Source organism: Anser anser, assembly GCF_964211835.1.
Source record: "Anser anser genome assembly, chromosome: 1".
Classification (NCBI taxonomy): Eukaryota; Metazoa; Chordata; class Aves; order Anseriformes; family Anatidae; genus Anser; species Anser anser.
Window position 1 is genome coordinate 88,984,491 of NC_139720.1, and position 22,796 is coordinate 89,007,286.

The window sequence follows — 22,796 nt, forward strand, 5'->3', positions numbered from 1 at the left end:
TATCTGCCTGTACTAAAAAGAGGCATCTCAGAAGAAATGAGAAAAGATAACGTTAGATCACTTATAAATTCTTCTCTGATAACAACTGTTTTCTTCCCCTTTCTGCCCAGAACGCTCCCTGTTAAGTGGCCTACAATGTCAGACCAGTGGCCATGCCAATTTCTGCTGGACAGGTGCTCATTATAATAAAACATAGAGGTCCGGCTCTGATGAAAAGCACAGGTTGAATATACGCTGTATGCAGAATTGGAACTGCCTTCTTCATGTTAGAAGATACATTGCCAAAGTAGAGTCAAGATATGTGCAAAACATCATAAAGAAACCAAAGTTTCTACTGAAAGCGAAGAACCTGAGCAATGAAGTACATCAAAGCTGAAAGATCCAGTTCACATAACTGGGTTTTATTTCTTGCAATTCTGACTACAAGTATTTCATTTTCTGTTTAAGGAAAGAAAGGATGGTTTTGAAAAACATGCAAGATAGATGGGCTTTATTTGTTAATATGTGCTTTTTGTAATAATCTATCATAAGCTTTGTTTCTCATTTCTTGTACAGTGTTTCATAACTAATTCTTCCTTTAAAAGGAGGATTTTTATTCTCTTGATTAAAGGAAGAAATAATTACAAACCTAAGCCTATCTTCTTCTGATGTTATAGTTGCAACTATGCTCCCAACCTTTTGTAACCTATATCTATAATATTTGTTAAATAAGTACTATGTTTCAGTCATGCTCTTGCCCCCTTAAGTCTCATTACTCAAGGTTCAAATGTATTCATTTCCTTACATAAGCCAAACTCCTCCAAGCACTTCTACCTACTGCCCACTCAGTCTACAACTTTCTCCTTTTAATACAGTGAAAATCAATTTCTGATCCTTGTCTGACAAACAGAACAACCAACACAAACTCTTTCTAATTGAGATGCAACTTAGCAGTTATATCAATATTTAATTGTATGTTGGTTTTCATGATAACTCTTACGTCCTCTCAGGTTATTTAATTAGCTTATGGAAAGTATTTAAAAACAAGAGGTTACTAGCAGTTTAAAAATCCAGCCTTTTGTGACTTTTTATGTGACTCTTGTCCTGCTTGGGACAGGTGGGAGATTTGTGGCCATTCTATGTCACTGAAGGAGATACTGCTCGGCTCAGATCCTTCTGAGTAGAAACTTGTTAAGATGTAAATGGCAATCTTGACAAAGATGTTTGAGGCAGTCCATTTTTTCAACTTTTTTTTTTTTTCCCCAAACCTGTGCGTTATATCTTACTGTTGGGGTGAAGCTGCAGCCATAAAAAAGTCGTTTCCCACATTCAGATGTTTGAAGAGAAGTGGCTGGCCTCCTGAGGTATCGTGGTAGCTTCCCATGAGAATCAGAGTCTTGAAAGATCTACTTTGTTTTGCGCTGTCCAGCTTCTTCAGGCTTTAGACTCAAAGATGTTTGAAGAAATATGTAATGCTAAATCCTGAACTGTCTACGATAATCATTCAAGGAATGTTTAGGGAAGTTTTGAATTAATTGATATCATAAATCTATCATGCAGGAAACCCTAGGGGAAAAGTGTTTGCAAATCTCATTGTCAGACAGCAGTGAGTGCTGGCTTGCTCTCCAGGGAGAGGTAAGTGGGAGCTGATGATGATGGCCCAGAGTACCCAAACTGGCAGGGCAGAGCAGGCTGGGTGACAGTAACTTGGACCAGCTGCAGGTCAGTGATCAGGGAAGAGGCTACAGGTCCATTGGTACTCTTGGAGCCCTTGATCACACCTTTTAAATATGAGCGTGATTTCCTGGGCTGGCTCAGAATTTTTAAAGACTTGGTAAGAGAAGGCTTGAACAAGTTTTTTGTGCCAAACATGATTTAGCTGATTAGAATACTGGATTTGCCCTGAAGTAGATGTTTTCCTGTTCCAGTATACTGGTAAACAACATATGATTAGTGTGAAAGTCTTCTAATTTATTTGCATGTCTGAAGACATAGGGACAAATCCTCATGGGTTACCACAAATGGCTTAAGACATCTAGAAAACAAACAAACAAAAAACAGCAACAACAAAACCCCCCGCTCCATTATTCGTGCCCATGAATAAACAACCATTGAGTTGTTCTGGAACTCTGTAGCCACAATTGGACTGTGTGCAGCTGAAAACCCATTAGCAAAGCTATCACCTGAGGTATGTTTCCAATTGTTAAACAGCTTGGACATTATCAGAATCTCTTATCCATAAAGCATTTAGACTTCATAATTAGATTTTAGAAAGACACAGATTGATTAGCTCTTATCCTCATTTAGGAAATGATACCCCCTTCTGGATTTTAGTTTCTGTTTTCACTAATGTCTACAGTTTAGAATTCCATAATGTATTTAACTCCAATCTTTCTATACAGTATCTTCAGTACAGGAAAACACCATTAAATTTTAAATGAACAGGATTCAAATAGGTTCTCAGTTTTATGGATGCTTCAGAGGTTAAGGCTGAAAGGTTATAATATTTCATGCCTCTCTTTCACACAGAATAGATTGTATTTTTATAATCCTTTACTTCTGTGACAGTTGCCAATAATCCAGCCATGTCTCATTTCAAACTTGGGATGCCTGGCTGCTTGGTTTCCCTCCCTTATATGAAAAATGAAGCTAATGAACAGACTTGGTTTACAACTGCAAGGTTAAAGCTGAGCTCTGAATTTTATGTTATTAACAGCAGGTTTTGAAAAAAAAAAAAATGCAGTGATAAACAAATAAAAATTTGTGAGGAAAAGGGTTGGGTACAGGCCAGAACAGAGGTGCAAACAATCTTGTACATAAGCGGAAGCAGGAGAAATTGTAGCAATAGATAAGTAAGGATAAACTTTTCAAATTCCAGATAGGAAGAGGATATGTGGATCAATCCCGTATTTCACTCATTACAAGTGTGCAAACTTGCCCTTTAATGGCATAAAAAATACTGGGGACAGATAAAAGATTAATAAAGTTACTGACTTCTGAGAGCCAAATACTTAGAGGAACCTTCTCTCCTACAGGAGAAAATTATTGTTTAACTAGTTCTGCAGCAACAAAGAATGATTCCTGTGGAGACTGGGGTTTGTGGCTGTGCTGGTTCTTTGTAGATGACAACTGGAAGTGGCAATGCCAATAACAGTATTAAACATAGGCTGAAAAAAACGTACTAAAAGGGTATGTAATAAGAATAAATACTGTTAATGATATGTTAACAATAGTAACATAAATAGTTAACTGCTGAAATTGCCAATATTTCATCAATAACTCTGAAAATGTTCTTCCTTTTGAGCAGACAGACAAAGGGAGGCAAGGCAAATTCTGTTTTCCTGAAAATAGGCCAGCCAGAAACCTAGTCCTTGCACCCATTAACCTGACCTTGAAAGCTTTGTCATGGGAATGTGCCTGGCTATGTTTGAAATGCAAGCTGAATTAAGTTCATATTAGATGATGGTCTCACACCTTTACTGTCTGGGCAAGCTAATTAATTTACCACTTTAATAAGGGGCTTGTAGAATGTAAAATCTTGATTGTTAGCATGTTAACAAGGCTGTAAACTGAGTATTCTCTTTCAATTGCAATACAGCCTGCTTTCTGAGAGTCAAGGGTCTTAAGAGAGCTTCCTCCACACTACATATCTGATATAAAGTGATAAAAATACTAATGAAGAAATTATCTTGGGGCTGAGGAGATAATAGACTTGCTTTGAGACCTGCAATACCCAGCCCCCATGGAATATAGACACTGAAAATCACAGCCTAAATCCATCCCTGTTTACTGAAGTCTTTGGTAACAGAGCCTACATGATTAAACCCAAGAATGACCAATTCAAGGCCCTCAGCATTTCCCAGTAGACAAATTAGGTTGCACGTTCTTTAATGACATCTTAAAAACACAGTGTGTTTCCTGTTTTGCAACCACCTTGTTTTAGCTGTGATTACTTTTCATCCAAATGGGAATTTAAGTTGTGGTAGCCCACCAAAGCATCTTCTCCCCTTCCTTTTAGTAATGAGTAGTAAGCCACAAATATTACTGTTGTTCTTCATCTTGGTCTGGAAGCTATTTTGCTGAGGCTTTGGCCCTGTGTAGCACCAGAAAGATGGATAGGAATGTTTTAAAATCTTGTAAGGAGATGAATGGAGAAGTCCATGGAGCAGGCTGGGATCTGTTAAATTATCTATGTACTTGGCACATCTTATGGAATACCTGTTAAAAACAGCTATGCTCCAAACTTGAAGGCATGAGCTGCTTTTTAAATTTTATTTTAATTTTTATTAAAATTTTCAAAAGGGATGATTTAGTTTCAGTTATATCTAGTGCATTGGATGTCAAGAGCTAGTGATTCTTTAACTCGTAACATGGCTGTGAAGAAATATTAGTGCAGATTATGAAAAAGAAGAGAAGACTTGCTATGTAGGCCTGACGCTGAGCATCTGTGACTAATCCCTGCTTGGCTCTGTATAATTCCTGAGAATTGAGTTAATGCACTAAGATACTATTGGGAGGGATGACCCAATCGACCAGAGCAATAGCAGAGAAAAAGCTGGGTAGAGCTGCCAATGAGACATTAGCTGGCAAAGGCCAACACAATAGAGCAAATCCTCAGCCAAGACCTGAGGGAGGGTTACATTTCTGTCATATATTTAAGACTGAACTTATCCAGGATGTGAGTTGTGATCCACTGAAAGATCACGGGGTTTCGTAAAGGTGATAGGGGGCTCATATTAATATTCATGATTGTTTTTGCATGGGAGCACGTGTAGCCACAGACTGTTTTGGTCCCCAGGGGACTTCTATGCAGCATAACAGACAGAAGTTTGTATTGTTAGTCTCTGTGATGATGTATTTTGGAGATTATTGAAGGTTAGGGAAGGTAACATTAAATGTTTGTGAACTCTAGCACAAAATTTTATTCTTTTGTTAGTAAGCAGTTTCATATTTCATATTTGTGTTTATTTACTGACTGAAGACACTCTCCACATAATTGCCTGGCTGTGCTGTCTGGCATTTAATAGCGTGTTGTTAAAATAGCTCTTCTTTTTTCCGTCTCTCAGGTTTCTTCATTATTCTTTAAGATTTTCAAGAAACTGGCCTTGCTAAACCATTGAACTTTGGAAAATATTATTTTTAGTTCAGTGAGTAATTCTATTTTACCCAACACAGCAAGCTTCAGTTTGGATTTGACTGATAATTTTCTGCATTTTAGGCAGGTAGATTTTCTAATTTTTAGAAACATCCTGGGGATTAGTGACAGTAAAAGAACATCTTAAATCGTTAAGATATCTCTTTCTGGAGAAAATGTTTAAAGTTGTTTCTGTTTCACTAATTCAGAGGTCTACAACACAGCTATATCATGATTCTTATAATAAAATGCACTTGCCTAGTGCATTTATTCATATTACTCATAGGAGTTGCTCGTAATCTCCAACTGAGGTTATGACCTCATTAACGTTTATGTAATACATACTTATGCTTTCCATCTTCTGTAAGCTGTTGGTGTCTCTTAGGAGCCTCGAGAATTGGAAAAACTGGGATTCAGACAAGAACTATCTTCATTAAAGCCAAGGTTTATGGGTAGTAAATCATATTTATCCTGCATTTGAAATAGGCCTACCTTAAACTCTTTTTCTTTTCACCTACTTTCACATTACTTTGTCATGTATTTCCCATCCTTTTTACTAGTTTTTGCCTTATCTCAAGGCTGTGTGTGCTGTAACGGAAGTCAGTGTTACACCACGTTATAGGATCTGTGACCAGAAAATAGTAAGAGAGTAGCAGTTTTGCTCCTGAAGTGAAAAAGGAAACTGCTGGTAGATTTTAGGTAAATCTAAAAGCCGAGATTTCTGCTAACTTGGCCCAGAAATGTCTGAGGGGTACAAGGTTCTGCCCAGGTTCGCCAAAGACCAAAACTAGACTAAAGAGATGATTTTTGTTCCCTTTCTCCTTGTTATGTGGGTTACCCCTTTTTATTACAGGGTTGCTGTTTGTTAGTTTATCTAGACTTCTGGGCTAATTTGCATAAGAGCTTGTGAAATGAAGAGTTTGGCTGTTTTGGAGTAAACATGTTTTTATTACTGTCTTTAAATGGAAGGAAAATAATTGACATGGTATCCTTCTCTTAGTTTGTTTTACAGAAAGGAACCATTTTGTATAACTAGTAACCACGAACAAGCTAAGACTGTGGCAGAAAAAGGGAAAAACAAGTTCACAAATCATAATTAGCATTGTGATGGTCTCTGTTACCTATAACATAGTGCTTATCCTTATGCAGAAGCCAGTGCAATGGTGCAGGTGGAGTGACCAGGCAATATTACTGCTTACTGTAGTGTTAGAAATCTCCTCCCAGTTTTTAACTAAAATTGCCACATATTTCAGAGAGAAGACAGCAATGCTGAGCTTTGCCTTAAAGCAGCTGTTCCTAGTCAAGATTTCATGTTGTTCTGAAGCAGACATAGCCCTTTCTTCCCACAATCCCACCAAGACCTCTGGAAAAACAGGAGACAAAAGGAGGTAAAATGTTTAAGTTAGACACCCAGAGAAAAGCCTTAAAAGTGTTGTGCATGTTTCCTTGTTTTTGAGAGGCTGATTAAAGGTCTTATGTTAATGAAAATGACTACAATCAGCCACTGCATGTATTTCTGAAAGGAATGATAATATGCCCTTTACTGTGGCTCAAAAGGGATGCTTATTTTAAATTTCATGTGTTAAAAGAGAAACCTTACTTTGAAGCCAGTGACCATTGCAAATATCAAACATATTTATAGTTGGGTACAAATATGCATTTGTGAGCTGTCTTTCAGCCTACCCTAGGGTTCAGGAAGACCACCTGTAAAGTCACCCTACAGACTAAAACCATAAGGAGAGCTAGCCAGCTCCTGGAGATAAAGTACCATGTGGATAGTGTGTCACTTCACAGGAGTAGCTAGCGTAGTCTATTATAATTATTATGTTATTAATTATTATTGTATTTTTTTTCAATCTGCAGTATTCATTACAAACGTTGCAGTTTGTTTTTTATTATTTGGCAGCAGTGAGGGAACAGAAAGAAACCTTCCTTTAAGAATAATTTAACTCCCAAGGGAATAAAAGCATAACTCTTATTTTTATGAAGAAATTCATTATAAAAAGAAAGATATCATGAACTAAATTTTGGGAAAAGTAATCTACAACTTCTAATGTTATTTCATTTCCATGCTTTTGTAATTTGTATGATTTTCAGCGAAGTCAGAAATATAGTTTTTGAAAATTCTTCCTTGTCATTTTCAGGGAAGTTGTTCTAAGGTTCAGTCCTTAATAGCTAACTTTGGTATAGATTTCATCCTGGTCACCTCTCTTCCTATATGAGAACAGAAGTGCCTGACTTACAGCCTGCTGAAATCAACAGAGGTTCTTTCCTCTGGATGCAGTGAACTTTGAGAGAAGGTTGTTTGCATTTTATTAGAATTTTAGCGTTCACAAAATAGTGAACTGGAATCACCTCTTTCTGGGACAAAAGAAGGTTCTATCACTATCTTTTTTTTTTTTCTTTTTTTCTTCAAGAAAATGATTACAACTTTCTCAGCTTTTACCAGTCCTTAATGAAAAATTCATGTCTTGTGGACTTGAACATTGCTGTCTCTAATAACATTTGTAATACCTGACAGAAATGAATGAGGGTTTAGTTGCATACATCCATATCTCAGAAAAAAATGAAAATAGGTCTGAGCTTGTAACACCAGAGCCATGATATTTCTCCCTCTCTCACTCACCTTTTTAAATCTTTGGTTAAATTATGAGTTATATTCAGTGGTGCTTATTGACATCCTATTTTCTGCATTCTAAGCCATCTAAGCACTTGTGCAGAAATCATTATAGCTCTAATACTTTGGGGGTGTGTAGAGCAACATAGCCAGATGACCAGCAGCGCATCAGGCACTGAAGGGCACACCTATGCAGTAAATCCACTCTGATGTGTATAATAAGTCTTCCAAAATGATGACAAAGATCTTAAAACAGCCTGAAAAATTAAATGTTTTCCTCAATTCAGCAAGCACATCCTCTCTTTTCCCTGCACTCCAGTATATTTGGTCACTCCCTCATTCCCTGAATGTATCAAATCTGAAAACGTGCCACTGTAGTCAGAGCCTGCTTTGTCATTTATCCTTTTCAGAACAACATGCTGACAAACTTAAAAATCCCCAAATCCTTACCTGGAGTTCTGAAAAAGAAGTAACTTCTTGCAGAGGTGTAGGATCTGTCTGTGTTCCCCCAGACTTCATCAGAAGTAGCAAAAGAGGGTTGCATGTACACAACAGGGTTCTGAAAAATGAAATGATTTGGAAGGAACAGGCAGTGACCTGTACTAATCAAAGTAGTTTTGTCTCTCTGCCATGACATGTTTATGCTTTTAGATGCAGCACAAGTTGTCAGGTTTTTGTCTCATCACACTTTTGTTGGGATTTTCTGCATATTTCAGTCGTTGTCATGAATTTTCCTTGATAATAATTGAAAGTCAACTTCTATTTTTATTTCAGCTTCAAGCTAAACCAGAGTAACTCTAGGGTAACTCTGTTAAAATCACTTGTGGTGCTGTATCAGTGTATTTCTTGTATTTCACATTTTCTGATACTAATAGAAATGTCTCTCTTTAATATGATTGGAGCCACATTACATGAAGTATCTCAAACAGGTACCAACCCCCCCCCCCTTTTAAAGCAGACTACTAGCAAAAGAAATCAGCTTGTTTTGTAGAAGATTCGTTGCCATAACCTTTGAAAAATAAACATTTGAAACAGTGTAATTTTACCAAGTCATCATATGGTTAATGAATTCAAAGACAAGAGGCTAAGGAAGCTTTCAGCACAGATAGGCTAAAGACCATTAAATGTTTCCATGCGGAATTAGATGTTTTTTGTCCTCTTCCCAAAAGTTCAGGTCAATGTATGCAAGGAGGAGCATGAGCTCAGTTTAGGACGTCAGTAGTGGGACCAGAGTCTGTATTTCTTTTGAATAATCCAGAAGAGAGGGAAAGGGTTCCAAAGAAATGCCAGAAGATCAGAAAATGCAAATAGATTAAAAGCATTCATCAAATAAAAGCAGTTCCCTGCCTCCTCACCAAAAATAATTCAAAAATTGTAGGTTTGTGGCTTAAAACAAATTGAATTTGTTTAAACTTGAGATTAAAGAAGGCTTAGAAATTGATTTTATGAAATTTCAGTAACTTCATTGTTTTATGCCTGCCTCTGAGCTAAAAATACCACTCTGAAAGCAAAACATGCAAATCCAAGTTTTCATCTGGGGACTAAATTCCAAACTGGTCTTCTCCTGAGATCAAGAGTTGCAGACTGAAAGCTCTGGTTTTCAGCTTTCTTTTATTTTGTTCTAAACAACTTGGCTCAGCTCATCCATTTAAAAAATAGATCTTTTAAAAATATATATTTTTGATAATTTATTTTTTCTACCTTTCCATCCAGAACTCCTCTAATAGAGGCAAGCGTTCTCTGTAGGACACAGGTCATTAGTGTAGTAATACCTTTACTTTACAAATGCTCTTCACAAACATGCCAGCTCCAGGGGCTTCTTTTTTTCTTTCCTTTCTTTCTTTCTTTTTTTTTTTTTCTTTGAAACAGCTGCTAAAAAGACATCTCTATGTAAATGCATAAAGAGGAGAAGTATATGTACGTGTACACCTTCACATAAATTGCATAATTCCAGCCAGGTGAACTACTCTTCCCATGTTCTCACTGCTAAAGCAAACCTCCTCCAAGTTTTTATCCTGTTAGTCAAATTCCTATGAGCAGTCTTCATTTCCAGGTTCAACCTTCTGTCAGTGCATATCCACAAAACCTGCTTGGCTGATTTTTTTAAAGCATTTTACTTGTGAATTTTCATTCCCTTCAGAAGAGCTAAGGAAGAAGCACAGGAGTAACCTAAAGAGAACTCTTAAAAGAAACTTAGAAACGTAAATATAGATGTAAATAATCACTAAATTCTGGTGGGATTACCATAGGGGGAGAAGATGAGAAGGGAAGAGGATAGTTTTGAGAAACCTCTGTTTGTATTACGCAGTAAAAGATGGTCCCTATCCCTAAGGACTGTTAGTGTAAACACCCACCAGAACAAGAGTCAGACAAGGAGGAATGAGTCTTGAGGTCACAGTGCAGTGCCAAACTTGGATTCCTGCCTCTTCATCCAACATGTGAATGCCACAAACTTCTAAGGCTCAAATTTGTTGTCAGTTCTTTTTGAAGAGAAAATACTAGTTTTAGCAAAATATTTCAAAACAGATCTCTCACTGTTTGAAGGCAGTGGTTCACTTTAGGCTATATTATATATGCATTATTTTTTATGCTGATTCTTTCTGGCCTTTAGAAATAATATCGTCAGTACATCTTATGACACTTGCATACATTACTCCAGAAGATAGGAACATAAGCAGAAAATGCCTTTCCTGCTTGACTGCTTGCATTCAATTTTATTTCACTCTGTGCTGCTTCTGCTTCTATTTCTTATAGAATACATCTAACCAGAAAGGTCAGATTGGCACCAGATTTTAAATATAACGTATTTCTAGTAACTAGCAAGCACTTTCCCCTTTAGTCCAATAATAACTCATGTATGGACCAAAACATCCACCTGCTTTGAGAAGAAAAAAAAAAATCACAAATCAGGTGTTCTATTAGAAAAATAAAATAGATGATTACAGGTTATAATACGGGCATATGCTTTAACAATGGCTAGTGTGCAATGAAAATAGAATTGCCCTATTAATAATTTCCTGTTAAGTGCTAATCACAGGTGATGTGAAGGAGACAACACTTCTAGTGGCTTGCAGCAATTCACACAAACTGAGAATCTATTCTGCTTTATTGTTAATGGTTATCTTCAAGAGGCAGACCTTTAATTATTACACAACAGAAATCCTTTGGTTCTTACAGAGTAAAAAATACACTCTTAACATTCAACAAGTCATGCAGTGTTTCTCCAGAAGGCACTGTCATTGACCGTTGTTGATAGATTTCTATCAGTTAGATCTATTTGTGTCCTGCAGCTTTTCCTTCTATTTATGCTGTGCTCCCTTGGACAAACTCAGTTTTCATTGTAAATCAATGTTGATAATAAACATGATAAAAATATTTTATGCCAGTTTGTGAGATAATGAAACAGTGTATTTTATTACAATGAAGGAGTGCATTTTCAGAGCGTTGAATAAGGCTTGTTAACAGCAAAAAGAATTGCAGTGGGGTCACATATGTGACAGCTTCAGATTATGCTTCTAAGCTTGCAACAGGTCCTGCCAGTGTCACTGGAGGGCTCAGTGCTTCAGCTGCAGTGATTTGTGTACAAGCTATTGCTTGTTGATCGAGAGCTTTTGTAGGAACAAAACTCACAAGGAAAATGTGCATGTTAGTAGTGGCACAGCATTTTGTTCCTCAAAATATAGAAAATTTCTGCTTTATGTGAGTGCATGCAATATGCATTTTAAGAATCAGCACTAAAACCTTGAGGAAGACAAAGTAATTGGGTTTTCTGCCTAAAAAGGCTCATGTTATACACATAGACTCTGAAATGGTAGTTACGTAAAAGAAGTTTCTCAATGCCAACAAACCAGCTAAAGAACTTTGTAGATGACTCCACTAGCAGGCAGGCCTGCTGTACCCTGCTGATGACAGGAATCAGAATAACGTAGCGCTGGACTTCCTTCCTCCAACAGTAGGTATCACTGTGCGGTGGATCAAAAACCTTGCTCACAGCGTTGTGACCACCACAAAATTGCACTTTGGTGCGATCTCTCAGAGGATTAGAAATACCAGTACACTCTCATAAACTGTGTGGGCAGTAACTGCTTGGATGATGTGAGTCTAGCAACAGGGAGATTGTGGCACTGCTTGGAGGCCTCCTTTGCAGACAATTTTCACTAGGGAGTGGCAACCAAGGTCTGACTGTGAGGACTAAGGTATTTTCTTCTCTCTGGTAAACTTCCTTCTGCGCTGCCTTGGCACTGGGGCAGTTTTAGGATCCTTAAAAAAAATGATTAAGCCTATCTTTGAGTAGGGGCACAGCTAGCAAGACTCAAATTGGAAGAATATTGGAATATTTGTTCCTCCCTGTAGAAAGGCATGGTTGTTTTGCTTTTCTTTTTAATTTGTATTTATTATATATAACATAATATTTAACTTAAGTACCAAATGAAGTAAAAATGCAGCTCTAATATTTTCTCAGAATAACTTCTTCCAAGCTGCCCAAATATATATATATATATATATGTATGTATATTTTTTGTTTGTGAAGCTGATGAACTGAAAAAAGGCAGGCAAAAATAAATGCTTGGAAGTACACCTGAATCTTGACTATATTTTTTGTATAAATCATCTACCAAACAACTGAACTGATGTATCATATTTGGCTTTTGGTACAACACGCAGTACATCTCCTGTTGACTTCAGTGACGTTTGTGTTGTTTACAGTAGACAGCACCCAAATTTTGTTAATTACTTAATTATTGGTGCTTTCATTTAATTTACATACATATTGTTCACTATCTCAGCCCTAATTAAGAGCTAGCTGCAAGTGCCATCTTTATGACAGCAATTAGCTTGTGTGCAGTGCCAGCTCTGCCTTGGAAGGTTAGGACTGGGCTGGGAAAGGGGAAAGTGGTGATTCAGGTGCCCAGGAGAGAAGAACAGCAAATGTCCTGCCCTTTCTGTTAGAGCAGAACTGATTGTTGGGCAAGTTTGATTTCATCCTAAAAAGATACTCCCAAGCCACTAAGTTGAGATTTGAATCTTATCTTCCCTGGTGCAGTTTTTACTGTAAGGTAAGGCCTATTATTTTTTTCCTGTAGAACATCTTTCTATAAAAGTCTACTTTTTACATCGTGTTCTTACTGAATTTGAAGAAATCAATTTTTATTTTACTTATATAGATAACTATATACATACATACATATACTTCATGAGAATGAGATTCTTCTGTGTTGTTTTTTGTTTGTTTTTTTTTTTTGTTTCATTTTGAAAGAAATAAGGCAGATAAGACTGGAATGGGATATTCAGTCTGCAGACCTGCTCCAGTGGATGCATGAAGCCTTCTCGATGAATACAATGAGTACTACCCCATGATTCAGCATTTTACTGTAGAAGAATATTTGACTGTAGTTTCATAACCACTGTACTTCAAGCGACATTAAAGCACAAGAGTAAGCACTAAAAGCCGGGGTCCTCCTCCTGGGTATTTTGAGGACTAACTGTTCAGATAGAGGTAAGTGAATTGGTCTCCCTTTCCTCATTATTTTGTTTTCCAGCTCACGCAGTTTTGGAGAGCCTTAATTTATCATTTAGAAAGTGCTTTAAGATCCTTCCACAGAACTGACTATAAAAATGCAAAGTATTAGGAAACAAAATCCCATGAACAATTAAAAATTAATCACTTTCAAGCCAGAGCTTTCAGAGAGATGGCCAGAGGAAATAAAAGACAAACTGGACTTTCAGGAAGAACTCTCTATTCATAGGATAACTAAAGTAAAACAACCACTACCAACTGGGGGATGTTGTTTTTTCTCCTGTCCTGTTGCCTTCTCTACCTCCTCTGCAGTCTCCTTTAATGTTCCTGCTGCCACATGAAGCAGAAGGAAGGAGAACAAAGGATGTTGCCTAAAAACCAACACAACGTTCATCCCTCAGGCAATGTGGAGATGCTTGTGCACTAATTGCCTGCTGGCAGCCTTTCCTCTGGGCCAGGATCTCCTCATAAGTGTCGGTAGTTTAGCTCTTCAGAGGTGTGTGATCTGTCTTGAAACCTGGGCTAACACTCCCCATTAGAGAGGCATTTAGGAAGAGGTGTCTGAAGCTGCAAGGCAGAAAGAGCAGTAAGGGGCTGGTGTGCCACACAGGTTGGTGTGCCCACAGGAAGGTGCAGATAAAACAAGCTTGATCTGCATAGGCACGAACAGGGAGGAGTATATATGTGGGGCTTGAAGGATTATCTGCGTACTGGTTGTCATGGGCAAGTAGGAGGAAGCTCTTGTCCCTTGGGAGAGAAGCAACAGCAATAACATGAGGATATCACCTGTGTCTGTTTTAAACCTCAGTCCTGAGGTAGCTCTCAGCTCAGCACTCTCCTTTCTCAGCACAAACCCAAGGTAAATTTGCCATAGGAAGCTGCTGAACAAGAAGAACAGAAGTGCCGGGACATCCCCTGAGGGGATCCACTATCCTCACAGAGGCTTCGTGATCTGCCCCTGATAATCTGCAGCAACTGAGTCTCCACGGCCTTCTTGGAGAGTTTCTTGCAGTGCTTTGCTATCCTTATCTTTACAAAGCTTTTCCTAATACAAATCTACTGCAGTTTAAACCCACAGTCAATCCTACATGGACAATTTGTAGCAGTGCTTCTAGACAGTAAACTGACAGGAATGCAATATTAGCCATTAAAAGGCAGAGTGAGATTGTGGGTATGAAGCAAGAAAGATTTCACATGGCCCATTGGATTGAGATGCTTTATGCACAGGACAAGGAGGTATTTGAGAAGAATTTATTTATGAAAACTACTTATGGTAATTGAATTTATAGGCATAACAGTAAAATAATCTGAGATCAAAGATTAAGCGTGCCTATTGAACTAATTTTTTATGTTATACATCAGTTAAATATATCAGTAATTAGAATCCCAAGTGAAAAAGTGACTTGATGTACAGAACCTACCTGTTGCTGCTCCAAACTAAAAGTGCTCATGCATGTGATCTGGTTTTTCTAGCTGAACTGTGGGAAAACCATACCCAAGTCCCCAAACGTTTTTTGCTTACAAACCTTTCCGTTTGCTATTGTCATGCTGTGTCCTTCTTGGCCTTTTTCTACGGAACTAAAAAACTAGTAATTCTATCTGTTTGGACTTCTTTCTTAGCTTCAATTATTTGTAATGGATATTTCAAGTCCTCCTTTTACAAAATGTGCTGAGAGCTAGTCTTGCACACCAGGATTTATTTTCCAGCAAGCAAGCTATAAAGTCCACATTTTCTTTTTATGGTGAAAAAGACTAACTTTCTGAATCTTGATATAAGTACTTTTTCAAATCACTTCACTGATTCCTTCTATTTATTTATTTATTTTTTAACAGAAGTCAAGCAGTCTACGGGCTGCCAGCCCAACAGTGTAAACAAATCTGTTTTTCCTGGGTTGCCTTTGTCAAATCAGCCTACAGCTGAAATACTGACATATTTACCTCAGATGAAATATATCAAGCCCATAAAGCAATAATTATAGCTGCCCGGTCATAAAGAATAAAGAGCTAGGCTTTGATCAGGGTCAGCAACGGAGGGTGCCTAAAATACTTACAGTTTTTGAATAGGAGCTGGGAGCATTGTTTTGTGATAGACAGACATAATGGCAGTGAGCCTAAGTATAGAGAATTTGTCCTGGTTCTTCCTAAATCCAAAACACAGCACCATACCAGCTACTAGGAAGAAAGCTAACTCTACCCCAGCCAAAACTAGGACAGGAGAATACCAATATGTAAGACGATATTAGGACACACTAATCAACAAATTGTAGAAATAAACCTCTACAGAAAGGTTTTCTACATAGTTTTCTGGCTTCAGGTTCAGCAGTGTGTAGTTCTTGGGCACTGTGAGCTGGACATCACCTCAGTAGTCATCCTGCACAGCCCTTTCTTGGGGTTCAGGTGAGGATCTGCTGAGAGAAGGAGAAGCTTTCTCACTGTGCTTGTGCCTGAGCCAGCCTCCCAAGGGACACTGAAATGCTTTGACAGCCTTTCATGTCTTGCAGGAAAACTAACCTCTTTGTAATAGCTCTTCCAAAGGAATCTTAGTTGAGGAAAATGTAGCGTAGGTTTGTATTTAATAACATCTCTTAATAAAATCTGGAGTAACAGGTACTCCAAGCTGTGACAGTCTGAGGCTGGCACTGCAAACCTCAGGGAATTCTCTGGCTTTTGTCTGAGCAGTTTTTATGCACCCTCAGGGCTGAACATCTACACTGCCAAGTGCCTCCTGTAGCGTGGCTGCCTTGCGCAAGGGTTGTGGAAATGCTTTCGAAAAGTGAAGGAGCTGCTTGAAGCAGTCCTCACCTTGGCTAAGGGTCAGGCTTTAGAATAGCAAGGTGATAATATCTAATAGGAACTGATTACTTCTGAAGGGCTGCTGGAGTAGCTATAGCCTGTTACAATAGGCACCAAACAGTGGCTGATGGGCTGGTCACTGTATCACTCAAAGCCTTCTGGAGATTCCCTAGCCAGAGAAACTCCCAGCAGAGAGCCTGTCAACCTAACAAAATACAAAGAACCCTAAATAACCCAGCTAGCACAGCCTGGTACATAATTCCCAGTTCTGTTACTGGATAATGTGAAGGAAAGCCAAGCTAGTAACCCAATGCAATCAAAGACTGCAGAAGAAATCAAATTGTTTAGTGCTCTTATGAAATAAGGCTGTTCCCACCAATAGAAAAAGAAGCCAGTGAGCATGAGTGAGATCATACACAGTGGCCTTTCCTCAAGAGTTCATCTTGACCATTTATTAAGGAACAAAAAGTGCCAATAATGTGTGTTGGTTTTGCAGAAAACAGGAATATGAAAACAAAAAGGAAAATTGGTAAACAAAGATGGTGTATTTATTTGAAAGCCACGATTTTAAAACAGATGCTAAGACAATGCATTTAACATTACTCTACAGGTTAGCTTAACATTGTTAGAAATCATATCATTTGTTTAGTGTATCCTCAAAAGATTGTGGAAAATAGGACAAAAGCATCCAGCAAAGAGGAGATATGCCCACAATTTAACTATAGTTTCCCTTTAGGTTACTTTATTCCATGTAGTTTTTGACTCTAGTGCTGAGGATGGATTTTAGTCCAAATATTTATTTAGGTATTATTTAGAACATCTCTTACTGAGTTTGCTCTTTGGGGAAAAATGGCAGAGAACAAACAAACAATACCTCAAGCTCATCTTATTTTGTTTATAAATACTAAGTTTCCATTTGGTGCACAGAGTTTGTTATGAATTAATCTGAAATTTAAAAAGCAGTATTTTTACATTGTCAACAGCTTCTGCTTTTGATTGTCAACAGCTTCATTTTTCTACAGCATTAATGTGCAATAGCATAACTAATTGATGTCAGTACAGAGACATACTTAATTGTTGCCATAGACGCAGAAAGGGAAAGGTATGGATCCACTAGAAATAGCCTTTTCAGACTTAATAATGAAATTAAAAAAAAAAAAAGCACTCAATTTAGAATAACTCGTCACTTTCTCATAAAATGACTGCTATACTAAGCTGCAGTTTGAGATGACAATTTTAAGAACCTTGAAACATTGTTTTTCAATTTGTCGTCCACAGCCTGTGTTCCCTGTCAAATGACAATTAATTCCGCTGTTTGCTTGTTTTGAAGACTGGCCGCAAAGTCGAATTCCTGTACTCTCCATGGCTGCTCCTGCAGCAGCCACAGCGACATGGTTCAGGAGGCTCCTCCCCAGCACAGCCTTTCTGGGTTGGCACGAATCACTCGTGCCGAATGTGAATACAGTGCAGCAGTGAAGTGTTGGTGTGAAATGATATTTCTGCTGTAGCTGCATGCCCATGCAATCTAGTTTCAAATGCTTTTTTGCTTCCGACTGCAGTTTGGCCTCTTCTTTCCCATTACTCTTTTTCCACAGTTTTTTTATTATATAATTTTGGTGTGGAGACCTGAGGAGGTTAGTTAGCTGTTTTTTGAAAGACTATTATTTGCTTATATTTTAGACGTGTTTCAGACATAGGGAAAGATCTGAGTTAGAATTGCTGCTTAGATCACATGCAGTCAAAAACTTAGTCGAAGAAATAAATGAAGTTGTCTCATCATCCAAAGCACTCTCAGTTAAAGGGGGAAAAATAGCTGTTGTCCTTTAGGCAAAAATTTTTGCTGTTCTCTGCAAAAGAAACTGTCACAGTTGGACATGCAGTAACATTCCTTCCAGCTGGAAGATTAATATCATTTAATCTCTCTTATACATTATTCTCATCTACTGTGCCAAAGTGAAATTTGTTTCCACGTGCTCTGTAAGGAAAAGAAACATTTTTTGCCTTTTGAACAAGGCAATTTAATTTTCAAATTAACCATTCTCCTGTGCACTTTTAGTCCACACTCATTTTCATAGCTTCTTGACTTCTGACTTGTGGACATTTATTTAGTGCTTAGTATATTATTGTTTTACTTTGTTTTCAGGGCCTGATTTTTTTCTGCAGCGTTACCAAAAACGCTGCTTGCTCTGGGCTCTAGCAAAGCTGTGTGTGAAATCTTCTGATGATAAAAAAAGGTCTTGAAATTCAAAGACTTGTATCTGAGCTCTTGGAAGAGCCCTAATTTCAGAGGGAGCTGATAGTACAGCAGAATAGGACTTATGCACAGGGTCATGTACTGAAAAGTTCAAATAACTTATAAATACGGTAACTTTCCCAAAGCTAACTAAAAATCTGATGGAAAAATAGCTTATACAAACATGGAAAAGGTGTCTCAGTCCCAAATGATAAAATTGAGGAGATTTCTTTCTCTTCATTTAGGGTGTAGATTAATCTCTGATTCTTATCAAAGTAAAAGGGATAAAAATGTGAGTGGAGTTACACAGAACTGCAAGCTTTTATAGGTTTGAATTTGATATATGCAATAAAGAAATCGTTACTCTGTTTACTAAAGGTTTTGGACAGAGGGAATTTTAAAATTAGTTTTAAAATTAATATAGAGGTTTGATTTTTGCCATTGTACCTTTAGGTTGCTAGACATAGTTGTCACTAGAGGATTGGCCAGGATGCCTAATAAGGCATGTTGTCTGAAATCTGATTTATATTACAAAAAAGAAAAAAAAGTTAATCAGGACAAAAAATATGGTCCGAAGTATTTTAGCACAATGTCCACTGTAAGAAGAAGACAGAATTGAGCACTCAGTTTGTTTTCATAGTTCTTATTTAAATTTGCATTTACATATAGTGATGTGCAGTATCTGCATTTCCAATGGCTTTTTTTTTTTTTTTTTGGATGATGGGATTTGTCACATTTAATTGGAAAGATGTTTTCTCCCTACTTTCCCAATGCCCCACCAAAAAGTTACTTGTGTTATTTATTTTTCATCTGAGACAGTATATTTTGTCTGTCAGAACACTAAAGAATGATGTGCTCTTTTGATTTATTTTTGTATCTAACTGGATGGGTTGGCATTTAAACGCCTCAGCTGAATTTAAACATCTCAACATTTAAACATCTCAGATAAATGCATCTTTCTTTTCAGAAATGAAGAACACCCCAAAAATCATTTGATGGGAAAGAGAAACTCAGAAAAACTCCACAAAATGGATCAGTAAGTATGAAAGTAAGTGGTCAATAACTTATACCATAGAAGGCTGTAAGGCTGTGATTTTATAAACACTTATTGCAGGTTTTCCCCTTTTTGTTAAAGATATTACTTTTGCTTTTCACTTACCACCAACTAATTAACATAAACCAGATGGGTTTTTTTAATTGGTACATTCCCATGGATGTACCACCTTCAGGCAGAAACTTACACTGGCTATGTTTACATGCAAGATCTCCTTTTAATTCTTCATTTAAACTAACAAACTTTATCTTTATTATTAATGATGGGAAAGGGATTGCAGATAGATTTGTTGTTACCTTCATTTTCTATTAAAGAAATTAAGGAGTTGGGAGTGTGCAAGTTCCTGGTAGCATGTATTTTTATCTAATTAAAGAGGCACAACAGCAACTTGTACAAAATAATTTTCTGAGCATACTAATAGATGTGTAGAATTCAGAGGGAAAATGGATTTTTGCTTGTTGACTTTTTTTTTTTAATTGGCTCAATAGTTGGTAAGCATTTGCTTATAATTATTTTTTCCTCCAGCTGATGACACGAATAATTGATCTGATAAAATGTTCTAACACATCAAATCGGTAAATAACCATGAAGATGAATTGACACACTTCCAAACACCCAAGTTGTGTTCCGCGCCCCCCCCAGTAATTTCTGTCAATTAGACCTGTGAAATTTTATATTTTGACCTATGTTAGTTAGCCAATCTATACATGTTGAAGTTGTCCCTAAGACCATCAGAAATATAACTCAAATTTAGTCCATATTTGGGCTGTGAAAACTAAGTAAAAGCAAAAGTTAAATGACTATCATTGGTCTCAGTCTTTTTGCTCAGTAATGAAGTGGCTGAGACTTTCTCCACAGTGCAGAAAATCCTCAGTTCCCTCTCTCCATTTTCTGAAAGGCTTCAGATCTGCAACTCCTTACTGCTGTAAAATACCCCCGTGAGGAGGTTATTCTGAGAAGGGGCTCTCTGGTCTCCTCTTCAGTGTTGTTAGACTTCAGTGTCCACTGGAGTATGACCTGAACTCCCATGAGTGTCCTCACCACCCCATGCCCACCCCGGGGGATATTTTTATCCAAGTATTATTCAGTCCCTGTTTACTCCTTGCTCCAGTTAATATTAATTCTCACATAAGGAAATAGTGTCAGCAGAAGAGATGCAGAGGCATCCCTCCAGATTCTTCCTTTGCATCAAGATTAGTACAGTCTGACATATATTTTAGTCTGTGCTATTTTTTTTTCTCAGATGTTGATCTGTGCATTTTTCTTCAATTTGTTTTCATATCATTTGGATATAGAAAAATTATTTTGCTTGGCATGAAACAATGTTTTTTTTTTTTTTTGTCTAACAACCTCTGTTTGATGGTTGTTTGAAAATAGGTATATTTAAGAAGGGCTTTTTTAATGTTGTAGTGAATACATAACAATATTCTGTAGGAAAGTGACTATGGCAGAAATTTTATGAGGAAGAAACGCTCAGTTGTCATTTTAATTTCCTCTTATTATATCAAAATTATTAGTTTCACATTGCCTTCATTTAATACCTAATTGGTAATGTCAGTTTTTTTCTGTTGTTGTTATTAGCAAATATTCACACTAGCAGAAAAATCCATGTATGAAATACATAACATCAGAAAGCTTAATTGCAATGTGAAAATAGCAAATCTGGCACTGGCTGACTGTTGGGTAACATCAGAAATAGGTCTTCTTTTCTTATTTCTTTTGAAGCATGGGAATAACTGTTCCAAGTGACTTTAGCATGAGCAGTTTGGGACTCGTTGGATTTGATTAAGACAAGGAACTGAATTCTTCCTGATGAGTTCTGTTAAAGCACTTTGCTCCAAGAGCATGTGCAGCTCCATTCATGGCCCCAAGCAAAGACCTGTATTTGAATCAGGCACCCGCTTAGGTACCTTGCAGAGCTGGTCTCTGGACTTTGCCACAGTCCAAAACAACAAACTATCAGGGATTATTCCCTATTTGCCTTTGTATATTTTTCCCTATTTTTCTGTATCTTCTGCAGATGATGGCTCCAAGAACACGTAAGGTGTCTTTCCACCTGCCAATTAAGAAAGATGAGGAAGTCATCTATGACTAAAGCTCCTATGCTGTACGAGGACTTCTAGCCTCAAAGCTAGGGGCTGCAGAATGGTGCTGGGGCTATCTCATGCCTCCCCCACCACCACTCCATCCCTGACAGCAGTTAACCCAGCTGTGTCTACAGGTGTGTCACTGATGCAGATGAGAAAAATTGATTGGTTTCTCCATTTAGTCTGAGCGGCTGATGTGGGGCTCTGACAGGGTGAAGGTAAGCACGGTGCTGCCCAGTCAGTCAGTGTTGAACCACTGGGGCACCAGCCCATGCAGTATTCTCTCATCCTACATCTCTCTCTGCCCTGGGTGATGCCAGAATGCCACCATCTTGTGAGGTTACTTTCCAAAATTTTTTACCACATTCAAGCATTAAAGTAACAGAGGAGACTGAAATAGTATTAATTTTTCAACTAGCTTCTTTTATTCCTTTTTTTCTTTTTTTTGAATGCTTACAGGAAACTACATTACAGTCCCAAAGTAATGGAACATTAAAAAACCATCTGGAGATCTAAAGCAATTTTAATATAAAGAGTTACAGTAGCACTGATGCATGACCACAAAGACAGATATGATCCATTGGATTCCTTGTAAGTGTGGCAGATAACTTGCAGTAGTGCTCAGGAATGCAAAAATCTGATATTTCAAAATGAAATCTTGGGATAGTTAATAATTACAGAATGAAAATGAGAGAAACTAACTGTTGGCTTCATAAACGGAGTAAGACTGTATTTAGCAAATACTTGTGTTCTGGTAGGATTATACACACAAATACACATGCATGTGCTAAATAAATGGCACGAACATGATGGGCATGGTGTATATAGATACGTGTAAGTATATAAAAATATAAAGACATTTATTGTTATGTATTATTTGTTGTTGTTTTTTTTTTTTCCAAACCATAAACAGTTCCTAGTTGTTATTTTAATTTTAGCAATTAGTTCAAGGGTTAATTTTTGGTTTTGCTACCTTAAAAAATTCTACCTTAGAGAAATAAAACATGACATAAAGATACAAAACATTACTTCTCATGGAAACATGCTGGAGTCATACAGACTTTTTTCATTCAGTCTCTTCACAGAAGAGCAATAGTCTGTTTAAAGGGAGTTAGAAATCTTCACTCCTTTTCATGCCCAATTATTTTCCAGGCTATGTATGGCTGGTGCATAGAGAATTGAGTATCGGGCACATGGCAGTGTGTGCCGTGCACCTGGACACTCTCATTCTCTGGTCCCTGAGCAAAGGGGACCTTTTGGAAGAGACATGCACCCTGGCCCCGTTCCTGTGTTCAGCCAGGCTGTGAACCTGGGAGACCAGATTGCATGCAACTGCTGCAACCACAAATGAGGCCAACCCTAAATGTACACATTGCCATCG

General features: G+C 37.6%; 1 long non-coding RNA gene across 8 annotated transcripts in view; it reads left to right on the top strand.

The window, feature by feature from the left end:
• The window catches only part of LOC310885764, an 88,804-nt gene extending 66,258 nt beyond the window's left edge, over window positions 1–22,546 (top strand). For 5 of the 8 annotated variants that reach the window (XR_014574963.1, XR_014574964.1, XR_014574966.1 and 2 more), the window contains 3 exons: window positions 12,988–13,227; window positions 19,242–19,322; window positions 21,349–22,546. This is a non-coding gene — a long non-coding RNA (uncharacterized lncRNA). Of the gene's footprint in view, window positions 1–6,366; window positions 6,502–12,987; window positions 13,228–19,241; window positions 19,323–21,348 lie in introns of all 8 variants that reach the window. The other 3 variants (XR_014574961.1, XR_014574962.1, XR_014574965.1) reach the window with 3 other exon arrangements.
• The last annotated feature ends 250 nt before the right edge of the window (window positions 22,547–22,796 follow it).